The sequence below is a fragment of the Dipodomys spectabilis genome, unplaced genomic scaffold (assembly GCF_019054845.1).
Source record: "Dipodomys spectabilis isolate Male_0828 unplaced genomic scaffold, ASM1905484v1 ptg000150l, whole genome shotgun sequence".
In the NCBI taxonomy this organism is placed as follows: domain Eukaryota; kingdom Metazoa; phylum Chordata; class Mammalia; order Rodentia; family Heteromyidae; genus Dipodomys; species Dipodomys spectabilis.
In genome coordinates, this window is record NW_024870827.1 from 92,518 (window position 1) to 99,823 (window position 7,306).

The 7,306-nt window shown below is 34.0% G+C and overlaps 1 pseudogene; it reads right to left on the bottom strand.

Moving 5' to 3' along the window:
• Nucleotides 1–1,767: 1,767 nt before the first annotated feature.
• Nucleotides 1,768–1,864, bottom strand: LOC122118416 (annotated as a pseudogene).
• Nucleotides 1,865–7,306: the final 5,442 nt, after the last annotated feature.

Consider the following 7,306-nt stretch of genomic DNA (forward strand, 5'->3'; position numbering starts at 1 on the left):
CAGCTTACTGCAGTGCGGAGACTTCTTTCCCAAAAGGCCACTCATGTTAATAGTAGGGATGATGATGAGTATACCCCTCTTTGAGAAGCCTACAGTGGACACTTGGACATTGCCAGTGAGTTGGTGTCTCAATCGGCACATGCAATACCTGTAGATGACTGGACACCGCTGCACAGTGCATATACGTGGAATAATACCAGAGTGGCTTCTTTCTTACTTCATCATGATACAGATACCAATGCCCAAACTAAAGGACTCTTTTTTTAAAATTTTTTTTGGTCTGGTCGTGGGGCCTGAACTCTGGGCCTGGACGCTGTCCCTCAGCTCTTCAGCTCAAGGCTAGTGCTCTACCACTTGAGCCACAGCACCATTTCTGGCTTTTTTTTTTCTGCTTATGTGGTGCTGAGGAATAGAACCTAGGGCCTCATGCATGCAAGGGAAGTGCTCTACCACTGAGCCACCTTCCCAGCCCAAATATTTTTGTTTGTTTGTTTTTTGTTGGTGTTGTGGATTTTTTTTTTTTTTGTCGGTTGTGGGGCTTGAGCTCTGGGCTTGGGTGCTGTCCCTGTGCTCTTCAGCTCAAGGCGAGTGCTCTACTGGTTGAGCCACAGCGCCACTTCCCCAAACTAAAGAACTCTTGACACCCTTACATCTTGCTGCTGAGAATTGAGATAGCAAAGGTACGCTGGATCACCTTCTGTTGAACCATTATATAAAACCAGGCCTGAAGAACAACATAGAAGAAACCGTATTTGATATTGCCAAAAGGATAAGTATGTATCACTACCTCTATGAAGTTGTGGAAGGCTGTACAAATTGTTCAATGAAGTCCTAATGGTTGGGTTAAGTTTCTTAAATTTCAAAAATGCAAGTCCATCTTTTGTGTCCCTACAAAATATTTTCACAATGAAATAAGATCAATATATTTTTTTTTGGTCGGTCATGGGGCTTGAACTCAGGGCCTGGGAGCTATCCCAGATATCCCTTGTGCTCTTCAGCTCAAGGTTAGCGCTCTACCACTTGAGACACAGCTCCACTTCCAGTTTTCTAGTGGTTTATTTGAGATAAGAGTACCACAGACTTTCCTTTCCAGGCTGGATTTTAACCATGATCCTCAGATCTCAGCCTCCTGTGTAGCTAGGATTATAGGCATGAGCCACCAGTCCCCGGCAACACCAATATTTTACTGTAAAAATTCATGGATTCTGCGGAATTCTTCCAAGTGAATTGCCTGCCTTGGATGTCAAAATGTATTCAATAGTTTTTGTATACATGTATAATATTTTCTTCAGAGTTTGTGATTTTTAATCAGAAATAATTTTAATATACCTGTTGAAATGAGTAGTACAGAAACTAAACTATTTCTGGTGCTTGTCTGAAAAAGTATATTTTAAAATATACTATATTCTATGTTTGCAAAATGTTCATAATTTATTTTATTTTCTCCTAGATATTCTTTGAATTCTACATTATTTTACAATATATGGGTTCACTAATGTGTCCTTTCCGATTGCATTCCATATAGAAACAGTTTGCTTCCTTTTTTTTCTAGGACTTAATATTATTTTTCTTTGTGATAAAATGACAATGTTCTCTAATTTGAAAAGATTTGTAAAGTTTATGCTATGTAAACGCCTTTGTGAGGTGAAAATTTAATACACTGATGTCAAACTAAATTTAATTCTATGAATTACGTGTATTGTTACACTTGTAATTTTGTAATCAACTTTTTAATAACTGTTTTTCATTTCTTGCATCTGAAGGATGAATAATATGGAATACTTCTCACTTTTTCATATTATCCTTGTGCAAGTGCCATGTTAATCTCTGTATTGTAATTTGAGTATACATGCTGTTGAAGCATGTAGTATCCTCTAAATTTAAGTAGTTAATGATGCAATCATTATACAGGCTTATATCTATGGGTGCCTACTTGTAAAAAGGAAACCTTATTGTTCCTAACAATGCTATCGATCTTATTTCCCTAAAATTCTGTGAATAGTGGAAAAATTATATTGATCAGTCGATTGCTCACATTTGCAAATTTTTTTGTCAATGACTATCTTAAGTCTTTTTATTTGGAATTTAATCATACTCTCAATTATTTATAGATAGGTCCAAAGGTGATGGCATTTTCAAGTACTTATTTATCCAACTGAATTAGCTTTGTGGGCCTAATGTATTCAAAGTAAGCGTTGCTTAAGAGCTACTTCTAAACTTCTTCAGCTGACATTTTCCCAAATGAGGTGTTACTGGAACAAATGTTTACCTGAGCCTTTACCCTTCTTCCATGTGGGAACAGACCAACCAGAATATCTTACCCTGACAGCATAGATTGTCTTACTAGAACAAAGCTAATCTTGGTTAGAAGGGATCATAGAGAGATGAACAGTTCAAATAGAACTGTTCAGACTAGAAGGTATTTTATCAAAATATAATTTTTATTATACCTCCATTTCAAAAGTAGCTAAAGCCAAGAAGGTGAAAAAATTGTTCGTATGCATGATAACTTAATGTCCTGGCCTGTCTACCATCCAACCAGGCAGGAACTTACACTACTGCCTTTTTATCACCAAATATTTTCATAGTTGCAGGAGAAGTGCATATGTTTCTCCTCGTTATTAGACATTGAATTGATAATGTTTTAATCACAGTGTTTCCTCTTGCCTCCATGCTGTAAATCTACAAATGGTAAAGCTTTAGGTCTAACTCTATCAAACACTGAGGTAGAGATAATGGAATAATACTTTAAAACAGAGTTGCCTTTAATACAGTAACTACAACAGAACAATGCAAAACGTATGCCTTTTAATTATATTATATATAGTTATATATTTTATATTTATATGTACTGATTTTATATTTCACACAATGAAACTTACTAGAATTAGTTGACAATTTGACAAATAAATTTATATTTATTTATTCCAATAAATAGAATTTGAATATAAATAATTAGGTTTAATATATATATTAGACTATAAAAAGTATCAGTGCAATGTTTTTAGTATAAACTTGTGATACATTCTAACTATTCTTGGTCTTCTGAATCCACATGGTAAAAAACAATTTTTTCCTCTAATCTATAATGGATTTTACTCTGCTGCTCTGTTTATTGTTTAACTCGCTTGTCCCAAACTGGTTTTCTCCATATTTGTGAAGCATTCCTACCTGCATCATCAGATAACAGGGGCAAGACTTCTCACCATGTCCCAAGCAACATATCAACACAAAGTAATTGAAGACCCATCTCAATTTCGCATTTCCTATATTTCAGGGCCCCAATTCCTTGAGATGCAGGAATTAGCAGAAAGTAATTGTGAAATGCAAGGCTACTTAAAATGAATTATGAGATCGCAAAATTTGAGAGAAAGTACTGTAATTTAAACATTCAACTTACAGATGACCAGCCCATATGAGTGAACAAGTTCACAAAGTGTCATAAGATTATTTTTAATAACCCTCACCTATGATTAACGAAAGATTTTATTCCAACATAAGTGGGCCAAAAAATAGTTCCTGGAAGGATAGATCCATAATTGGTCTACCAAAGCCCCGAAATCTGGACCTATAGCTCAAATGTAATTCAGAAAAACATTTGAAGCACTAAGGAGTGCTTCAAACACTGGGACTTCAGTACAACATGGTTCTGTGGTATAAAAATGTCACTCTCAAACCAATGATAACCTACATTTAATCTCCTGAAAGTGTATTCCTTTTCAAATAAACTTTTTGAAATCATATTCGCCAAAATAACATTTGAGAAGTTGATGATACTTAGTGACATTACAAGTTTTTCAAGTATAGGGAGCAAGTTACAATAGAGTTGAATTATTTACACAGCACTAATGCCAAACATGTTCAACCATTCATTTAAGTGTAGAAATAGTACCACCCACAATTTGTGTTTTTCAGTAAGGGCGTTCCAGAAGTGTGTCAAATAGATCAGCCTCCTAAATTTCAACCCAAACGTTACCTAATAAATTTCATCATTTAATAAGGCACATTTTAAAAAGTCACAAATATTTGCCTTATCATATGTTATTTTATGTTTTCCCTCTGTCTAACATAGTAAGAAATATTACTTTAAGTCTTGAATATGGGTACTCATCAGAGATATGACACACATAATATCTGTCTTCAATTTCTATCATATTCCTCTCTAGGAATAAATTTTAATTTTCTTCTTTTTCCAAAACTTATAGGTAGTAGAAAATATTATTCCATGTAAAACAAAAGAATCACACCATTGTACAAAGCCATTTATAAAAATTCATAGTTAGGAATACATTCTAATCCATTTTTAACTTTCTTTTTGACTAAAGATTAATCTTCCAAATGGGTGAGAATAAATCATGTTTAGGTGCTTCACGTCTCCAGTCTTGCAAACTGTTGTTGCAGATGAATGAATTATGGAAATATAAGCTGACATCAGTTCAAGAATATGCAGGATTGAAACTCCATGGAATGTATATAAACCTTTCAAAGTATTAATAGATAGCTTAACAGAATTACTATCAGGAAGTTGAAACCAGAGAGGAATTATAGTAAAGACATAGAATGAATGAAAAATGAACAAGGGGCAAGTACAGCTAGAATACTCAATGTACACATATCATGAAGGAAGTGGTAAATTGGAAATAAATCTTGGAGAAAGGGTTGGTTGAGAATGATGGAAGGAGTGACTCTGATCTAGGAGCATTGGACAATTAGATGGATATATTTAATTGTAACACAATTGCACAACCTTTTAAAATTCAGTTAAAAACACAACAAGAAACAAAAACACACAAAAATCACAACCAAACAGCAATATCTAGAGAGTATGAATATGACCTCTCAAGATTTTAATCAGTTAATGCAGGGCAGTCTTGGGAAAAGCAAACAAAGCTGTTCAAAGAGGGCAATTTGGGGTAGGGGAGAATTTTGAACAGAATTAAATTGATTGTCTAAGGTTATAAATCACCTACATCGGCTCTAAACAGTATCTTTCTTCTATGAGTTTTCTGTCTGAACTGAATAATCCAGTCCTGAGACACACTTGGTAGCTTGTGAGGTTGAATGGAAGAAACAAGATCAAGAACCCATTACTCCACTGGAGAGAAAACAATCCTCTATATTTTCATTAATCTCTCTTCACTACACTTTCTTCATAGTTTTAAGTCAATTGATTTTGAATTATATTTTTCCTTTTTCTTCTGGCAAAGTAATTGGTCAAAATGATTTCATTAAATATTATTTGTCATTTTCTTCTTTCATGCTGTTTAATTGGCCAAGTGAGTCCATTAAACTTCCCTCTTGCATTTGTTGCCATGAAACAACATCTATGTTAATGAGGAGAAATCTAATGTCAAACTTTGACTCCAGAAAACAGTCCAAGACGCTGTGATCACAAATATTTGCTGTATTTTTTTTCTTTTACCTTGAAAGACTTCTTGTGTCTAAAGTGCCCACAATAAAAAGTACTACATCACTTGTTGGTTCAATCAGAGTTGTCTAACCTCAAAGATATATTTTGCTAACAAGATGCTTAGAGGAAACCAAAAAATACTGCACTTTTATCTTCTCTCTTAAGATTCTCCTTAGATACCATATCAGGAACAGTGAAGTTATTCTATGCAAAATTATTTCAATAGATTATTTTTCTCTTGGTCTTGCATTTGTTCACCAAGATGTATGGAGGATAATAGAGTTAACTCACCCATACTTGGGAGAAACTGTCTGTTACAAAAGGACAATGCTTCTATGTCCTACTTCTATGTCCGTCTCTTAGCTCTTGCCGGAGTTCCAATTAATCACAGCTTCTTGGCTTCAAGTCTAGTGAAGCTGAAGAACCTTACAGGCTCCACCACTGCTACATCTTCATTATTTCTCTTTTAAAACTTTTAAGTTGCCTCATTTGGATGTGGAATTTATTTTCATGTCTTCATTCAATCAGTTCTGCATTGTAGTGAGACAAATGGGCTCTGTAAAATCACTTTAGGGAGTAAAAATTCTAAGACAATTTATATGAAAAAGTTTTGGCCTCCCTTCACTGCTGAAGACAATACACTTAGCTAAGGCGTCTAAGAAAACTTTTTGAATTAACTTTTCCATTTGCTCAATTCTTTTCTGAACTTTTTGGCATATGTAATAAAGGAAGTCTTCACTATCTCATATTAATAAGAGTATTATTTTTGTGAGCCACATAGAAGTGTGAAATAATTATTTTGAAGTATCCAATCAGATTTTTTTTTTTTATGTTTCACTGCTTCACGTCCAAAGACATTGTGGAAAGTGTTGCAAACAGAAAGGTGTAACCCCAACACATTCTTTCATTTTGGAGGTCAATTTCTCCCTAAATATTTTCACTCAAATTATCTTTTTCAGGGAATTAATGTTTGATAATTAAAGGTAAATTCACAAATTTTGATGCCTTATTTTTTAAAGAACTTTTAATTTAAATTCCAATACAACCTTGTTTCAAACAGTGAGAATATAGTTCCTGAGTAAGGACAACTCTCAAGGGAACTTACAGGATTTACAGCAAGGTTTCTGAGGTCTGTGTGTTTAGTGTGAAAAAGAGCCATCTTCATCCACATTGCTCCTTCTCTACTAAGTCTCCTTGGATTTCTTTGCATGAAAGCCTATTCTTCCAGGAAATTTAAAATTTTCTTAATAGGCTAAGTTTTTAAAAATTTTGAACAATTAAATTTTACCTGTCATAACTTTAAAACTCTTGAAAATCCTTTATCAGAACCACAAATTCACCAATCCTAATTCCACCTTCACCATCAAAAATTTAACATGCTGATTTCATGATATAGTATCCATGCAGCTATTATTTTCCAGTGGCTTTGTTATGCATATATATAAGCATATTAGCTGATGCTAAGCAAAATGAATTCCAAGATATGGAACCAGATTTTTTTTTCATTTGTGGTTGTTGTTTTGGATGAACTATGTGATTTCTGTTTTCTTTGGGATTTTCCCCTATGGTTTATCCCTGCCGTATTTCATTTTGTATTGTGTATACATTTACCTTAATTAGCGAAGGGAAAAGGAAAAGCATAATGGTGAGACAAAGGACCAAAGGCAAACCAATGCAATAGCAATACTCACAAGACAATATGTTGGAAATGTACATTACAACTTGTGAGGAGTTAAGGGGTGAAGGAAAACTGTGAGAAAATTGAGGATGGGTTACCAAGTTTGAAAAGTTATGATTTAATACTTTACAATTACTGTAAACCCACTGTACATCATTTTGATAATAAAATTGAAAAAATAAGCTGCATAAAATATAATTTCACTGTATTGGCACAGT